At 35.1% G+C, this 19,429-nt stretch overlaps 1 long non-coding RNA gene and 1 pseudogene across 1 annotated transcript; one reads left to right on the forward strand and one right to left on the reverse strand.

The window, feature by feature from the left end:
• Positions 1–1,227: 1,227 nt before the first annotated feature.
• Positions 1,228–7,073, forward strand: LOC140711457 (uncharacterized). The gene is made up of 2 exons (XR_012092672.1): positions 1,228–1,525; positions 6,972–7,073. It is a non-coding gene; the product is annotated as an uncharacterized lncRNA (long non-coding RNA).
• An 11,031-nt stretch (positions 7,074–18,104) lies between these two features.
• On the reverse strand, positions 18,105–18,635 carry LOC103214521 (small nuclear ribonucleoprotein Sm D2 pseudogene; annotated as a pseudogene).
• Positions 18,636–19,429: the final 794 nt, after the last annotated feature.

Genomic DNA, 19,429 nt, shown 5'->3' on the forward strand with positions numbered 1-19,429 from the left:
CCAACATTTCCTAGCTTGCAAGACAATAGTTAAAGAAGGAAATTTATAGACATGGTTTAAAACACTTTCTAATGCAAAGTAGAAGATTTACAATCATGCTTCATTGTCACATTCCAGTGTCCTCCTTTTATCCAATGATATCCAAAGAATTCTCTCATTGGAATTTTCAGCTTCAGTGAAAATTCTGTGATGATCTCAAATATTGCTGCAGAAAATGTATAATTAATGGAGTGAAGTGGTTTGTAAGGAAACATTTTATTAGAACAAGTGAGGGTAAATGAACTAATAGAGTTTAATTCTATGCTTCAATTTCAAATACAATATGCAAATATCTACTCTGCAAAACCCTATAAAATGACTTTCTGAACTGTATTATTCTGGGTTTAATACAGTGATTAGACTAGGTCATCATTTCTGCATTGTCAGAAACTGTGCTATTTTGCAGTATCTAATTGTTGTTTTATTTTCTTTTTGATTATTTTATTCACTGTGTTATTATTTTAGCTTTGACATCAGGCACATTCTTTGATATTAAAATTGCATTTGATTAGCTTTTAACTTTCTCAGACATATTAATACATGATGATGGGTTTTAAGTCAATGAATGTATTCTTCTGTGTTATGGCCTATTTCATTGTTCTAATTCAAGTGTCAAAATTGCTATTTATTTGACAACTATCATTATCAAATATTTCAGAATGTGAGTTGCCATTATTCAAAGGAATAAATCAACAGACATTTACGTAACATGTAATGGTAAAAAGAAATTATTCATATTATAACGTTTTATGATGTTTGGCTTAGAAGACTTGCTACAGATGTTATAGACAAACAAAACTGGTATGGTTAATGAAACAGGAGCCTGCTTTCAGATAGGTGACATGACATTTTCAAGGTCTCACAGCAATTTTGAATGAGCTAAACCTCAATCATTGGTGAATTTCTTTAGTCTCTTTTTTTTTTTAACACTGAAAGCAACTATGCTATTTTTAGCCCCCATTTTTTAAACTTGGATAATCAAAATGAGTTTAATAAAACCTTGTCAACCAAATATCGCATTATGCATAATAAAACATATCTTGAAGGTTATAGTAAATGGAAAGATGAATCTGGAAAGCTGAGAGAATTAGAGGTCATGGCTCGATGTAAAATCACCATGGAAACAGCTTTCATGGCCAATTTGTGGGGAGATGTCAAAAGGCAGTAACCTGTGACTTATTTTTTTCCAAAGCCCTTTCTATGAAGGTTACAGGTTCTGTATCTGCTTTCATGATGACATTTGTCTATGTTTTTGTAGGATTCTATTCTGACAAGCACAAAACCCTGCATCAAGTTGAACCTGTCCTTTGTGATGAGGCTGTTGAACAGAAGAGCAGCATAGCAGTCTGTCTATTCTTGCTCCACATTCAGCTAAATGCCAACTCCGATCCCTTTGAGATGGTGAACAGGCTGAACCCAGGGATCGTGTCATCCCTCAGTATCCAGACTTCTTCAGAGAACCACGTGGTGAAACTTCTTGATTAAGGTCATGTTCTTAGTCTATAGTATCAATTTTTTTTTTTTGTAAGCTAAAAGATATCTATGTCTCTCAGTATCTAAAAGCCTATTTAAAAATAAATATGTAGATTTGAATAAATAATAATTCCAGCTTATGTTTCCAAATTACAAAAATAATTTAAAAAGAAATTATACAATTCAGATGTTTGTTTTGTATCATTATCTTACAGAGAGTAATTTTACATTGCAGCCTTTGTGACAAAATTGGATCTTTTTTGGCTTCATACAAATAAACATACCAAATAAATTCTTTTTTTTTTAGTGTGATACTATGTTTTACTATAAAATAACTATTTTATCTATATTTCATTTACTGAGTAGAATGAGGAATTATGTTTAAAAACTTTAATAGTTGCACGTCATCAGCTTTGGATGTTTTATGATCCTATAAGTAAACATGCATGTATTAGTTTGTTCTCATCCTGCTATGAAGAAATACCCAAGACGGTAATTTATAAAGGAAAGATGTTTAATTGGCGCACAATTCCACATGGCTGGGGAGACCTCAGGAAACTTACAATGATGGCAGAAGGGGAGGCAAACACATCCTTCTTCATAAGGTGGCAGGAGAGAAAAGTGCCAAGCCAAGGGGGAAAAGCCCCTTGTAAAACCATCAGATCTCGTAAGAACTCACTATCATGAGAACAGCATGGGGGGACTGCCCCCATGGTCTAATCACCTCCCATGAGGTCCCTCCCCCAACATGTTGGGATTACAATTCAAGATGAGATTTGAGTGAGGACACCAAGCCAGGCCATACCATATCAAAGCAAAAGTTTTTTTATTTTTTTATTTTTTATTTTTTATTATTATTATTATACTTAGTTCTAGGGTACATGTGCATAACGTGCAGGTTTGTTACATATGTATACTTGTGCCATCTTGCTGTGCTGCACCCATCAACTCGTCATTTACATCAGGTATAACTCCCAATGCAATCCCTCCCCCCTCCCCGCTCCCCATGATAGGCCCCGGTGTGTGATGTTCCCCTTCCCGAGTCCAAGTGATCTCATTGTTCAGTTCCCACCTATGAGTGAGAACATGCAGTGTTTGGTTTTCTGTTCAAAAACCAAAAGTTTTATTTCTAGAAATTATTTATACATATAATATTTATTTATTTAGAAAATTATTCATATTATGTGAATTTTTCCTAAAGACTGTGGTATTCAGCTTTATAGCCTTATAGATTTGGATAGAAAAACATGAGTTCTTGGATAAGGACTTACATACTAAGACTTGATAGAATTTGCTTTTATGCAAACATACTGATAATGAATGATACATAGTAAAGTAATATTGTGATATGTTCCATGGGGTTGTTTCTTATTATTTAACAAATGTGATTATTACAAGTACTACAATCTAACTTTTTGGTTCTTAATTTAAGTCTTCATCTCCAATTTGCCAATAGATTGACTTAGTCTAGAAGAACATTTTAAATCATGTTTACTAGACAACCTAGAGATTTTCTAGATTTTTGGAAATTCTGGTCTTTCTGTCCCATCACGACAGTTATTTTTCTATTAAATCTAATAAACAATTGTCTTGTGAGATATTAATTATTTCTATTCTTGATTTCAATTTATTTTTGCCTAAATGTGGAAGGTAGAACAAAATACTCCATACTTTTCACCCACAATTTATAGTTTAATATATTTTGAGTCTTTAGGGCTGCTTACCTTTCAATTAACATTATGGCTAAGTATTATAGTGTAGTACAAGGATGAAAATTGGAAAACTCTGGAAAAAGGGAAGCTCTGTTCCAGCACTGCATATGCATTTTTTTATATACCCCCAAAACTAGATTCAACTTTTAAAAGTTTCCAATTTCAAAAATAAATTGAAACTACTTAGAACTTTGAAACATTGATCTTTTTAAAAAAAACTTTAAATGATAATTCAGTCCATATGTTAAGTCTAATCTACTTTTCAGACCAAAAATGTATTTTATAGATATCAAGAGGAATTAGTATTATTTTTCCAGGATACATATCCCCAAGAAATCCAAAACAAATATTCTTTTTAAAAAAGGACAACTTCAAAAAACTTTAGGTTCAAGGCTACATGTGCAGGTTTGTTATATAGGTAAATGGCACGTCACAGGGGTTTGCGTACAGATTATTATGCCACCCAGATATGCTACCCATCGCATAGATTTTCCATCCTCCTCCTCCTTCCCACTACCCTCAAATAGGCCTCAGTGGCTGTTGTTCCCTTTTTTTGTGTCCACATGTACTCAAGAGAACATTTTTTTTTTTTTTTTTTTTTTTTACTAGAAAAAAAGAATTATACTTTGGCTTAAAATAGTCTAGTATTCACAAGGGAGAAGTAGCAAACACAAAGTTCTAACGTATCAATGGAAAATTCTGTTGCATTTGAAATAGATATTTAAACCTTGATATAATCAAATAAAGAGGAGATATTAGCCAGCAGCTAATAATGAAATTTCCTGGTAAAGCATAAAGTTGCTGTCTGGACGCGGGGAGAGGACAAAGACAACTAAGATGGCGCATTTTCGGGTTCTTCATCACCAACTTACCTGCACCCGGGAAAATGCAGCCCACGCCCGGGAAAAATACAGACCAACTGCGCAGGTGCAACATGGCGTCCGATGGAGGAAAACGACACTTACCTGGCCGCACCTACAGAACGCCCCCGACACGCCCGTGTCCCGCCTATTGCCCTCCCACTCCCAAGCCTTAGACAGAAAAGCCGCTCCTGGCAGGTGCGCGCGCGAGCTTCCTCGGCCCCTCCTCATATGCGGACCTAGGAACCTCGCCCAAGAACGTGGGAGCGACTTCCTCAGCACCGGTGAACCGCGCCCTTTCTTCCTTCGCATTGGCTAGCTAATAAAGTTTCTTTTTACCTTGCCTATTTGCCTTTTCTCTGGCGTCTGCTCTGGTGGTCGCATAAAACAAATCAGTTGCCTCATTGAATTAGTGTGGGTTTGAAAGGATTGTGATAATAACCACTTCACACATTTAAAAGACCCATTAAAGAGCATTATATGTTCTTTAAAAGGGTCATCAGTGAGGTGATAGCAGTTTATTGTTGCATTTCACTTAATATTTATTATCTATACGGCCATTTGAATAGAAATTCATTTGAAAATTTTAATGTGAATATAAAAAGTCTTTACCATAACTTAAAGTTTTTGAATGTGCTATATTATATAAATTTGTCTTAAAAACTTTACATTATTTTTGCAAAGATTTTCGTTTAATTAAATTTTATAAAAGTAACCAAGTGATCTCTCTCTCTTTTTTATTTTTTTTGAGACAGTCTCACTCTGTTACCCAGGCTGAAGGGCAGTGGTGCAGTCTCAGCTCATTGAACCTCTGCCTCCTGGATCCAAGCAGTTTTTGAGCCCAGCCTCCTGAGTAGCTGGGATTACAGGCATGTGCCACCATGCCTGGCTAATTTTTGTATTTTTAGTAGAGATGGGGTTTTGCTACGTTGACCAGGCTGGTCTCGAACTCCTGACCTAAATTGATCCACCTGCCTCAGCCTCCCAAAGTGCTGGGATCACAGGTGTGAGCCACCATGCCCGGCTCAAAAGTAACTTCTTTATAAAAGAAAAGTTAAACAAATATATTGAGTTGACAGAATGACTCAAATAAGGAAACTACTTCAAGTAACTTTAAAATACAATAATTTTACTTGGGTCTTTGTTGTGATTGCCCAAAAAATGGGAGCAGAATTGTCTAAACTAATTTCAGTATTACATTGTTAGTAGTGTTGTGGAATTATTTTTCTGAGCTAGCAAAAAAGTAATAATGTTGGAGTCTATGTAGTGTGAAAAGAAAAAAATACTGATTACACCTATGGTTCTGAATTTAAATTTAATTTTACACTTGAACTTTTAACATATTTTAAAACATAATACATATTTCTAGCATTACAGAGTTCTAGAAACATTGACCATCCCAAAAGCAATAAGTACTACTAGAGTCCATATTGTAGCATTTAAATATCATTACTCACTCAAGAAACCGATAATTTTTAGATTTTAGATATAAGCATGAAGTGTACAAAACTGTCCTGGAATGTCCTTTCATATCTAAAATAAGATGTATAGACGTTTACAAGGGTCCAGTCAAAAGGATGCAGGAACCAAATTGAATAGCTTATCACAGGCCAAAGTTGAAAACATTTAAACATAAATCTGGAGAACAAGTAATGGTTTCAAAAACATAAAATGTTTAAATCCATGAAGTCATACTAGCACTCCAAAACAAACATATAAGGATAAAGAAACTGTGGTACATGTATAACATGGAATATTATGCAGCCATGAAAAATAACAAGATCATGCCCTTTGCAGGGACATGGAAGGAGTTGGAGTCCTTATCCTCAGCACACTAAGGAAGGAACTGAAAACAAAATATTGCACGTGGTCACTTATAAGTGGGAGCTAATGATGAGAACACATGGACAAAGGGAGGGGAACAACACACACTGGGGCACATAGGAGGGTGGAGAGCAGGAGAAGAGACAGGATAAGGAAAAATAACTAATGGGTATTAGGCTTAATACCTGGGTGATGAAATAATCTTTACAACAAACCCCCACAACACAAGTTTACCTATGTACCAGACCTGCACGTGTACCCCTGAGCTTCAAATAAATGTTAAAAAAAAAAAAAAAAGAAAAGAAAATCTCAGCACTGCCTAGAGAGGTGGCAGCCATCTCCTAATTGGCACCATGGCTGCACTCAGACCCTGCACAAGATCGTCAAAAAGAGAGGACCAAGAAGTTCATGTGGCGCCAGTCAGACGATATGTCAAAAATAAGCGTACCTGGTGATAACCCAGAAGTATTGACAACACGGTTTGTAGAAGGTTCAAGGGCTGGATCTAGATGCCCTAAATATGGGAGCAACAGAAAACAAAACACATGCTGCCCAGTGGCTTCCAGAAGCTCCCGGTCCACAAAGCCAAGGAGCTGGAAATGCCTCTGATGTGCAATAAATCTTAATCTGCTGAGGTTGCTTACAATGTTTCCTCCAAGAACCACAAAGCCATCACAGAAAGAGCAGCCCAGAGTGCAGCTGGCCATCAGAGTCACCAATCCCAATGCCAGACTGTGCAGAGAAAAAAATCTGTAGACACATCATGTGCACATTTTATTTTCATTTAAATAAAACCATCAAAACAGGAAAACAAACAAACAAACAAACAAACAAAAAAACCCTCATAGGGTAATTTCAGGAAACCAATTCTCATTGTTTTGGAAAATAGTATATAAAATTAAAATTACTATTCCTTTAGTTACCAACTAGTGATTTTAAAAAGTTTCTTGATAGATATTTACGAACTAATAAATGAAGAAGGAATAATAAAATATTACCATTATTCAAGCTTTTAAAAATAATGGGAATAGGCTGGAATCAACTTTTATTTTTCTTTCCGTAGGTCGCGAAAGGAGAGACAACTATACATTTTGTGACACTGAAGAGAAATGTACAAGAGTACTACTGAAGAAGTTCAGCCAAAAAAAAAAAAAAAAAAAGCCCAGTATTATTCTTATCAAGCCTGTATATCCAGTTTATAGGAAATATAAGAGACAGACACACATGTTAAATGGCAACACTAGAATGTAATAAACAAAATCCAGACTTGAAAGTGCTATAAAATATGCAAAATGATGTTTTAAGAACAATATTAGAAGAAAATTGAGTTTGTGGGAGAACTTACAGAGTTTTTAAAAAATATATTAATTACAATGTATGAACTCACTTTGTTTCATGATTCAAACAACAAGCTGGTTAAAAGTTTAAGAGAAAAATCCATCATGATATTGACCTGAGAATTAAAGTGATTAAAGTGATTGTTAAAAAATGAAATATACTTGGGAGGCTGAGTCACAAGAATCCCTTTAACCTGGGAGGTGGAGGTTGCAGTAGGCTGAGATTGCACCACTGTACCGCAGCCAAGGCAACAGTGTGAGACTCTGCCTCAGAAAAAAAAAAAAAGAAAGAAATAAAAAGGAAGCAAGGAAGCAAGGAAGGAAGGAAGGAAGGAAAGAAGGAAGGAAGGAAAGAAGAAAGGAAGAAAGAAAGGGAAAGAAAGAAATGTGGATTTTTATGAAAAGACATCTTTGATAAAATGAAAACAGAGTGTGAATGGGGTGTTTGATGATGGATGTTTTATATTATGAGATTATTGTTAAATTTATGTGTTATAACAGAATAAGGATTATATTAAAAACATTGCATTTATCAGAAATTGATACTTAAGTATTCATGAGTGAAATGAAAATATGTTTACAGTTTAAAATAACCCAATAAAAGAGGAAAGAACGTATAGTTAAAATTATCCAATTTTAAATTGGATTCTTTGAAATAACCCAACTTTAACTTTTAAAAAGTTAAAAAGGAATGCGGAGAAAATAAAGGAAAAAATAAGATAGTACAGATGATATAAATAAAACAAAGACAAAATATTAGTTGCTTTTGAAGCTGGGTGATGTGCATATGGGAAGTTCTTTTTATTATACTGTTATATTTGAGATTATCTATGCTAAAAAGTAAAACACCAACAAACCAAAAAATCTGTTCATGACACAGTTTCACAGATTATGATTTAATTGATCTAAGATGGAACCCAGCCAACTATTAGTATTTTTTTGTACGTTGGGCTTCTAATCTGTATCCAGTGTCGAAAATAACTCAGGATAAAATAGATGCAAGCAAGGCTCTAGTTATGTTTCATTTGTTTAATTACAAAATTTAATTCAAGTTATGCAATTGTAAGACTAGTACAGGGACATCTCCTGTACCTTTTACTCAGTTTACCTCAGTTGTAATGTATTGCAAAACTATAGTATAATGTCACAACCAGGATATCAACATTGATACAGTCAAGACAAATTTTTTTTCATTTTTTTATTTTTAATTTTTGTGTATACATAGTAGGTGTATATATTTATGGGGTAGATGAGTTTTTTGATACAGGCATGTAATGTGAAATACCACATTATGGAAAATGTGGTATCTGTCTCTTCAAGTATTTATCCTTTGTGTTACAAAAAATCCAATTACACTTCTTTATTCTTAGTTATTTTAAAATGTACAAGTAAGTTATTATTCACTATAGTTACTCTGTTGTGAAATCAAATAGTAGGTCTTATTCATTCTCCTGTTTTTTCTTGTACCCGTTTAACACAGAACATTTTTATCACACTAAGTATTCCTCATGTTGCATCTTTATAACCACCCACTCATCTTTATCCTCAAGCCCTGGCAACCACTAATCTGTTCTCAGTTTCTATAATGTAGTCATTTAAAAATAGTATATAAATTGAATAATAAACCATGGTAAGTTTTTTTCAGAATGAGGCTTTTACTTAGCACCATACTCTGAATAACTGTCCAGGTGGATTGATCTTTTTTCTCTTTCAGCATTTGAAAACAATGTTGCGCTACTTCCTTCTGGCCTTTATGGTTTCTAATGAGAAATCTGCTGCTATTCAAATTGTTCTTTTTTCCCACCAGTAAGGTATCTTTTCTGTCCTGCGCACCCCCAACCACCTCCCTGGCCTGATTTCAAGATTTTTTTCCTGGTCTTTAGTTTTCAAAAGTTTGACTATAATGTATCTTTCTTTGAGTCACTGTTTGGGATTTGCACAAGTTTTTAAATCTATAGGTTTAGGTGTTTTAGAAAAGTTTATCTATTATTTCCTTGAGCATTTTTTAAAAGTTATCGTCTTTCTGCTCTCCTAGACCTCCAGTGACATGAATGATCAATTTTTTGTTTTGGTCCTAGAGACCCTTAAAGCTCTGTGCATTTATTCTGGTCTATTTTTCTCCCTTTTGTTCAGATTCAGTAATTTTAAATATTTTGTCTTCTAGTTAACTGATTTTCCCATGCTCTTCACTCTGTTCTGGAGCCCATTTGTTCAGTTTTAAATTTTAGCTATTATTTCAGTTCTAAAATTTCAACTTAGCTCTACTTTATTTCCTCTATTTCTGAGACTTTCTATTGTTATTTCTATCGTTACTTTCTACAGACGTTTCTCTTGTTACTTTCTATTGTTACTTTCTACATTTTTATTGTTACTTTCTATGGTCATTTTTATTATTACTTTCCATTGTTACTTTCTCTATATAATAAAGAGTCTGACTGCATGTTATAATGTTTGACTGCTGACAACTTTGAAAGCTTCATTTTTTAAGCCTCACTTCTCCTTCTTTCCATTCCTCCTCACCTTTGGGTAATTTAATTTAATTCAATTTAGTAGGAAGGCTGTATGTTCCCTTCTTGGGGACTAGCAAGATACTTAAAGCACAAAAGCTCTGCCCTCATGTGGGAATTTTCACCTTGATCCCACCTTTGCGTTAATAAAAACCCAAGCCAGTCTCCTTGGAGGCAGTTAGGGGGAAGGTTTCCAGAATGCTTGAGTTAAAGGGAAAGCTGTAGGTAAGGTTAAGTAAAATTATGGCATCTTATGTGATATGTTTAGGAAGCGTATTTGGCATTCTATAGTTGGAATTACAGATGGGAAGAGAATAGGAAAGTTGGAAGTTTTTGGCCAAGTTTAATCTATTATGGGCAGATTCTGCAGTAATTTTGTGTTGACTTTCTGGACCACTTGCTGTAGAGGTTGTAGGTCAAAGTGTTATAGTCGTATATGGTTTGGCCATTGTCCCTTTGTGTATCCAGACTCTCAAATCTAGTTTAATATAACTTAGACAAGTATGGTACTCAGGTATCGTTCCTTGAAAATGTACTTAAATATACCTTCTGACTATTAAAAAGGTTTTCAAATAATGAATTTAAGAAAAGATAGGCTGGGCACGGTGGCTCACGCCTGTAATCCCAGCACTTTGGGAAGCCGAGGCGTGTGGATCACGAAGCCAGGAGATCAAGACCATCCTGGCTAACACGGTGAAACCCCGTCTCCACTAAAAATACAAAAAATTAGCCGGGCGCTGTGGCGGGCGCCTGTAGTCCCAGCTACTCCGGAGGCTGAGGCAGGAGAATGGCGTGAACCCGGGAGGAGGAGCTTGCGGTGAGCAGAGATCCGGCCACTGCACTCCAGCCTGGGGGACAGAGCGAGACTCCATCTCAAAAATAATAATAATAATAATAATAATAATAATAATAATAATAATAATTAGCAGGTCGTGGTAGTGGGCGCTTGCAGTCCCAGCTACTCGGGAGGCTGAGGCAGGAGAATGACGTGAACCCAGGAGGCGGAGCTTGCAGTGAGCCGCACTCCAGCCTGGGAGACAGAGCAAGACTCCATCTCAAAAAAAAAAAAAAAAAAAAGAAAGAAAGAAAAGAAAAGAAAAGATAAACTATGATATAAAATAAATGGTAGTATACATTGAAATTAGTCAAATATGGAATTGTATAAATTATTCTCCAAATTTGGATAGAATAAAGTGAAATTAATATTGAAAGCGACTGTGCATTATAAAATGTTAAGAATAATTATTTTCAAAATTTTATATTTTATATACAGAAACCAGGAAATGTGAGAAAAGAAGAGAAAGTAAATGTATGCTAAATATTTCATTTTATTTTGGAGGAGCTAAAATATATTTGCTAATTTCTAATGTTGATAATTAAATAAATATTCTGCAATTAAAAACTTTAAACTACCCAAGTAGACTAAAAACTCAATACATCTAATACATTGGGAGAAAAATAAAACCGTAGTTCCACATAACACACCCACAAACCAAAACCAACTTATCTTTCAAAAATCATGCAAAAATATTTAAAGATAGGTATAAAAAGAAACATTAAAGTAGACTACAAAAAGGTCAATTGCATCAGTTATTATAAGGAAACATTTCTAATTAAAAATTAAGAGTTTATTTGCTTCATTTGATATCTAAGAGTAAGTTTTTTAAAGTAAACTTCTGTTAAAGGAAAATTTCAAAGAAATTAAAATCACTTCTCTCATACAAATATGAAGTGTACATGTGTTAAAATTTTTATTTAACCCATTATTAATGAGAGAATCAGTAAGATGTTACAACCAGTTCAAAAGAAAGTCTTAAAACAGACATTTATAAATCAGGAATTTTTTTGCATTTAATTAAAAAAAAATCCTGCTGCTTCCACAGTGAGTGAAGGGAATCGATTGAATCTTTAACTAACAGAATTTATTTGAACATTTGTAGAAAATATTATTTTTCAATTCTATCTGTTATTTACAATTTAAGGAATTGTAAAATATTTCAATGCCCATGAAAAAGCGTAGTCTCCACAGGATCAGACTGGATAACTCTTAGAGGGATTTGTTCTTAAAAATGCAGACGTGGCTGGGCACGGTGGCTCATGCCTATAATCCCAGCACTTTTGGAGGCCAAGACAGGTGGATCACAAGGTCTGGAGTTCGAGGCCAGCCTGGCCAGGATGGTGAAACCCTGTCTCTACTAAAAATACAAAAATTAGCCAGGTGTGGTGATGGGTGCCTGTAGTCCCAGTTACTCAGGAGGTTGAGGCAGAAGAATCTCTTGAGCCCCGGGGGCGGAGTTTGCCATGAGCGGAGATCAGTGAGACTCCCTTCTGTGTGTGTGTGGAGGGAGGGTGGCGGGAGGGAAAGCATATGTTTCCCTAGAAGCAGAATTAGTTTTCTACACTGCTGAAAAACTCATGAAAGGTAAAAATAATAGTATTTATTTAACATTACTCTGTGCAACTACGCAAGATGATTATTATGTATTAACACACTGATGCTCAGAGTAACTGTGTTTTGGGTGGAGGGTGGCAGGAGAGAGAAGCTAATATTTTAGTATATTTCTAAGCATATTAAACCTAATATCTAAAAAGTATAAGTTAGTGGTAAGAAATTCAGAACAGCTTTAGAGTGAGATTTGATCCACAGATATAAATTTTAGAGTAAACTAGTTTGTAGTGATTTCTTTATTTTGGAAATTTTGCTTAGAACATCTTTCTTTGGTTTCACTATCTGGGCTGTCTCAATGACTGGTCCCCAGCCCTAAGGCCTGGGGAATCTCCCACTGGAAATCATGTTGCTGAGGCTTATACTATACATCTAAGTATTGACTGTCTTATCTTCCTTATGCACTTGACATACAAGGAAGAGCACTTAGGGAACTAAAAATGCCATCCCCTATTCTCATAACCACATACACATTTTGATGGTTGTTTTTTTTTTATTTGCCATTTTCAGAGATTCCTTGCTGTCAAATATGGTCAAGAGTGACTAAACTCATCTTGTTCTATGTCAGTACTTAATATTCTTAGATCCTATTTGACTTAACACACTAAGATTAAACTTGACAACGATGAACTTTACCTAAGTTCAGTGTCCCCAGTAAACAGTGAAGGTTAATCCTTAATCCCACCCCCAAATTTTTATTTTCTAAAGTTTGTCCCCAACTTTTTGTGCTGTGGGGAGATGATTTGCTGCAAGGAATCACCCTTGCCCTTACATCTCATGTAAGATTCACAGGTGACTTCCTTGACATAGACACTCTAAATTCCCATTTTTGATCTCATAAATGATTAACTCAACTGTTTTTGTCTCCACCCTGAAACTAGGTAGACATTGAGAAAATGAATAACAAATAGACAATGGTCAGACTCCATACAAAATAGAATATCTGATCAATAATCTGCATACAACTAGCCTAGGAAGCCAATATACTATTTATAGTAACTAGTCCACGAAGACTATTTTAATCTATAAATCAGGTTTGCAGGAAGTCAGACTCGCTCTAGCACCTAGTCAAGAATCTAAAGGAAAACTCTCATAACAATTAGTCCCACACAGCCAAGACTTGATTAGTAACTGACAATTTCTCCAACTACTGTCCCCACATCCAACTTAGGACCAAACAAGACATAGTCAAATATATACCCCTAACAAATCACATAGGATGTCCCACTTCTAATTAGTCTGTCTGCACCTTCCCCATGCCAACAGCCTCCAGTTATGTCCTACCTGAAGTCCTCCCTCTTTTCCATCATAAAACTTTCCCACTACCTTATCTGCCTTTGAGTCTCTGCCAAGTGCAAATGATGGTTAGTGGCTCACTCACTTGCTACAGCAATCTTTGAATAAATAGCCTTCCTTTATTCTTATTTAAGTGGTCTTTGTTTATTTCCACAGCAAAGAGATAAACATTTGTTGACTCAGACTCTTCCAATTTACAAAAACCATCTCAACTGTAAAATCACCCCATCTATAACTTGCTACTCCTCTCTCTCTAAAAGTAAAGCAAAACCACCATACTAATACGCTCTGATATTTTGGGCAGCTGAGCATCTGGGGTGCTCTTCTTATTGCAATAGCTTGAATAAAATCATTTGCTACTTTCTCATGAACAGTATATTCTTTCTGTAACCTAAATTCATATTTGCATAATGAATTGGAAAACATCACTACTTTAAAAAAAAATCATGCCAACTTTATTTAAATGTTTAAACACATAAAGGAGGGAGGAAAGAATAAAGAAAGGAAAGTAAGTAGGAAGAAAAAAAAGGAGCCAGGAGGGAGGGAAGAAACTGGGAGAAAATGGCAGGGAAATAATGTTCAATTCTCTAAAACAAGGAGTTCATACGTGTCTAAACCAAAGATAGAAAAGAACATTGAATGTATAAATATCAATGATATACTCTGTGAGAATTCTGTCTCGGTCCAAGTAGAATTTTCTCTGTATTTAAAGAATGTACGAGCAATAGCTTCTGTTTTCATTTTATTTGGGGGCACAAATTAAAGTTGAATATTTTCTTCAAGAAGATATCAATTCAGGTTAGAATTAAGAATAGGTGGGTAGTTAATTCTTAAATTTTTGTACCAATGTATTAATCATTTACCAAGTGTAGAAGAAAAAATAATTGAGGCTGTCATTGCCCACATTTACTACTGATTTATTCGATTTACCCAATAAACCATTTTTTAAGCAACAACTATGTGTCAGGCAATGTACTTGGAGCTAGAAATTCAAGAGGAATAAAGTATAGTTATGTCTGTTCCCAAGAGACTCACGCTTCAGTTCTGAAGATAGACTTGGAAAAAGGTAACTAAAAATACAGTGTACATTTCATTGTTTCTTATTTTAGAGTATTTTATGCTTTTTGCTGTTACTTTCCTTTTCTGTTGAAAATGCCTCTTTATTTTATCATTTTTATGAAGTTAAAATGAGTACTTATCTCTACATATAGAACTACCAACTCATATTTCAAAAGGATCACCAAAAAGGAAACATTTTATACTAAAGAGAAAACTCTTTTTATGCAGTTGGAGATTGTGGTTCAAGTATTTATAAATTCATTAGGATTAACATTCAGACACACTATTATCTTTTCAAAATTTATAACATTCTGTCAACAATAACACTGGCATACAATTCTCAAGTACATTGGTATTTCTTGTGTTTAAAACACTAACCTCCCTGCTAATAGTCTTGACTTTTAGAGATTTGTTTCATTTAGGTTTGATGAACTTGTTTTTTTTTTTTTTTTTGAAAGATGCTGGTTTTTTTTCTGTCTGTAGTTCATATCAAATTTTCAACTACATTTTTCAAGACTATGTTATCACCAATAGTAGCTTCTTTTACTGCTGAATGATTATAATCAGCTGATCACTTAAACTCTGTGTCACTTGCTCTGCAATGTTTCATGTCTTTAACAAAATGCATCGTTTTAAGCAAGATTTATAAATAAATAACATGTGCCAGTTATCAACAACAATGAAATTCTTAAGTAGTGTGTTTGATAAATAGGCCTTGATTATGAGAAACACAATCTAATTTTTTGCAGCCTACTAAGAAAATTATTATTAGATGTGGTGAAAATCTCTACCAAGCACTCAGTCAGAGCAATGAAAATCTATATTTCAGCAGTGAATACATTCCATTTAATATTTCTTTCCTCTTTCCTCCCCTCTATTTTCCTTAATCAAAAGGAAAAACACTTTTAAAAGTCATCAACAGTTTCTGTGAAACTTTCTAAGGAAAGTTTATTGAATTCCTCTTTGTTAAACTGCTCTCAGCAAGTAAACATCGGCACCTACTTCCAGTTACAGTAACATCATAATAACATTCTTATCCCTGGTAACCTCTAGGTTCATGTGTCTCTAACTGTCTGGCAGGGGGAAAAAAAGGAGAAAGAAAACCTCTCAATCTGGATCCATAGATAATTGGCAAATGGCAAAAGGGAGACTCAATTAACTCAGATTATTAACAGAGACATGCTACATCTGGTCATGGCTGAGTCTGCTTGTCTGGAAACATCTATCAAATAAATGATTAAAATCAAGACCCGGCAGATGTGCATCTCTTCATACATGACCCTGTTTCTCTAATGTAAGAAAATATACTTAGTTTCATCTGAGAATTTTTTCTTCTTAATTATAGAACTCAAAGACAGGATTTGGAAAACGGAAAATAACCTGGAAAAAGACATCTGTACATGTTTATTTAAGTTTTCCCCCTTGCCTTTTGCCTTTGCTGCACTAAAATGGTGTAGAATGAGAAACAATCTGTATTCTTGCCTTTTGCTTACAGCCCTGAAGGAAAACCTGCTGGGATTGGCTGCAGATGGTTTCATTGCGAGAGAAGAATGTGCCTCTTTTTGGCTGCCTGTTCTGTATGCATGATCAAGCCCCAGTCCATGCTTCATGTGCCTCATTAACTGCGGGACAGGAAGAAGTATGATGCTCCCAAAATACATGCCCTTTTCTCCAGCTAAGGCCAATATTATGAAAAGGAAACCATTCAGAAATTAGAAGATTATATGCTGTTAAAAAAATTTTGTACAGCCAAACTCAGTCTCCCTTTATTGACTTAACAGTGAATAGCTGAAAAAAGTTATTACAGTGGCACATTAGCTCACACTGACTTGTTTACTTCAAAGTGAATAATACTGGAAAGGGAAATGAACCATCATCTCTCAGCACTCTGAGCATGAAATACATAAGGTCCTTAGATTGCATGATGTAAAGTCAAAAAGAGCAATTGTTTTGAGAAAACGAGAGTGTTAAATTATCTTAAAGCCTCTATTTGCACAGGGAAATTGTGCATTAAAATATTTACTAAGTATGATTTTTCCACTTTAAGAGGCCTAAAGCAAACCAAATTTGCTTAGAGTTTCTGAACTTAAAGCATATTTTTAAATTATTTACATGAAGATAATTACCATTTATTGAACTCTTACCATAAACAGATGCTTTACATTTATATATAACTTTATATCTCCAATAATATAGCAAAGTCATTATGATGATCCTACAGTCAGAACTTAAACAAAATGTTAAGTACCTTGTTCAAGATTCCTTCAAAACAGTCAGGGATAAGTAAGCCAAGGATTTCTCCTTTAGGCTGATGAAAATCACCTTCTCTGCTGCATCACAAGTTCATGGAGGGTAGAGATAAAAGCAAGCTAGAGAAGAGTTTGGGACAGATAATTTCCAAGCAGTCTTCCTTTTCAGAGTAAAATTTTAATTTGAATATTTAGAATAATCAGTTTGTTTAAGTGGTAGGCCAAGGGCAAAGATAAATAGTTATCCTTCCCATTTGGGATTAGAAGCTTTGTTGTTAGATAAAATAATTATTATTTTTATTGATTTTTAATCAAAATCATATAATATACCTCAAATAGAAAGTAAAACAAAAGAGCTAATGATTGAATGAAGTGGTCTACATCCCAGTTCCATTCCCCAGAGAAAAATACTGTTTTGTTTTGTTTTGTTTTGTTTTTTTCTCTGTTGTCAAGCCTGGAGTGCAGTGGCATGATCTTGGCTCACTGCAACCTCCGCCTCTCAGGTTCAAGCAATTTGCCTGCCTCAGCCTCCTGAGTAGCTGGGATTATAGGCGCATGCCACCACGCCTGGTTAATTTTTGTATTTTTAGTATAGACGGAGTTTCACCATGTTGATCACTCTGGTCTCAAACTCTTGACCTCGTGATCCACCCACCTCGACCTCCCAAAGTGCTGGGATTACAGGCATGAGCCACCATGCCCAGCTTCATCCTCATGGTTTAGTTCCCTTGATCTATTAAATAATGTTTATTAATTGTATGTATTGATTTACTATTTTAGATAATATCTGTTTTCTTACTGCTGAAATACATGTAAATTATGTGACATATAATACCCCAAATCTCTTTTCCACTTCCTCCCAAAATGTTGATAGTTATTATAATCTGTTCCACTGAAAAAGGCTTTTCTGTAATATGAATTGGTTCACATGATATTGGTAAATAGGGAAATTATGTTAGTAAAAATGTAGAACTTGTTTATATTTTTTTCCTAGGAAAGGGGAAATAAAACAGAAGTAGAACCATAATTTCAAGGGAAAAGAGCACTCTGTTCTCTTCCATACAATCAAGTATCCCTTTCAGTTCTATTTTAAGAAAATTATTTTTGAATATCTATATGTAGATATTTTCTTGGTTTCTCAAATCATGGCAGGTTGCTCTTCTTGTATCCCAAACTCCCCTTCTGTCTTCATGCCTTTCGACCACGAAACAAGTATTTCCAATCTATTGCTTGTGTACATTTTTAAATACCCCCTGGGGAAGCCTCCAGCCTGGGCTCTGTTATTTCCCAAGGTACTGATTGTTTTTTTTTTTTTTTTTTAGAGAAAAACCACAGAGCTTTATTATTCTCAACACCAATGGCAACGGTCTTCATAGGACAAGAAAGTGAGTTTTGTCGATGGATAGGCAGCCCCTACTTGCCGGCGATGAGCGGGTTCCGCAGGACCACGATGACCGAGTCCCTGCGCAGGAACATCTTGGAGATGTAGCGGTCTTTGTTGACTGGCTTGGATTTCTTCTTGCCCTTGCCGCTCTTAGGGACCTCAGTCCACATCTCCTTCACGTTCTCCAGCACCATGTTGCAGTGCCTATCGAAGGCCTTCACGCGGCCCAGGAGTTTCTTATTGTTGCGACAGTTGATGAGCACTTGGGTGTTGTTCTTGACTGACTGAGTGAGCACAGAGAGTGGACCCGTGTTAAATTCCTCCTCCTCTCGCTTCTGCAGCTCCTCTGGGGTCATCTCACTCTTGGGCTTGTTGAGGAGGCTCATGATGGTCACTAAGCTCTCCGTTCACTCCCGTTTCCTCCGCGTTGCTCTGATCATTGTTTTTTTTTAGTGCTCAGGGTAGTTGTATGATTTTGACTTGCCATGGTCCTATTTTTTCCCCTCCTACCTTGTCATTTTTAAAGAGTGCAGTTTTGCAGAACAAAAGCTTATTTATAAGAAAACAGATATTGTGATAGGGCAGAAAGTCCTACATTTTTAGGTGTGTTTTGCTTAACTTCTCTCATGCTTAACAATTTGAAAATGTGATATTATACTTAAATCTCTCATTTTTTTGTTCTAACAAATGTCACCATCATTCCCTCATTCTCTCTCGCTTTGGCTATTGGATATTTGGCTCCCTTCCATATTCCTCAAACGTACCTACCCTTTTTTACCCCCTTATGTTGCCTCTGATCTACCTTTCTTTCAGTGTAGGTAAACTTTATTCACTTCTCTATGTTTTGTTTATATGCAGATTCTAAACTCTGTAAACATTAATTGATTTGTATTATCATACAACCACACTATGCTGAAAGACTAAAATAATCATTTAGGCTGTGATTACATTGTTTTCTTTGTGGTTCCAAAGTTATGACCAATTTGCACAAAAATGAGAATATTTCTGGCCTAAAGTTCATATGTATTCTCCTTTGTATATTCAATAAATTCTTCAAGTCAGTGTTGTTTATAGATTGTGTCATATTTCGAATAAGGTTTTTCAATTGTTTGTTTTCATTTATTTTCCTTTTGTGTTTGTTTCTGTTTGTATATTCCTTTCTTACGAATTTCCAAATACTGCTTTCCTTTTTTTTCTGGAGGTAGTTTGAATATTTTATTAGATTTTTTGTGAAATCTTTTTC

This window comes from Chlorocebus sabaeus, chromosome 3 (genome assembly GCF_047675955.1).
Source record: "Chlorocebus sabaeus isolate Y175 chromosome 3, mChlSab1.0.hap1, whole genome shotgun sequence".
In the NCBI taxonomy this organism is placed as follows: domain Eukaryota; kingdom Metazoa; phylum Chordata; class Mammalia; order Primates; family Cercopithecidae; genus Chlorocebus; species Chlorocebus sabaeus.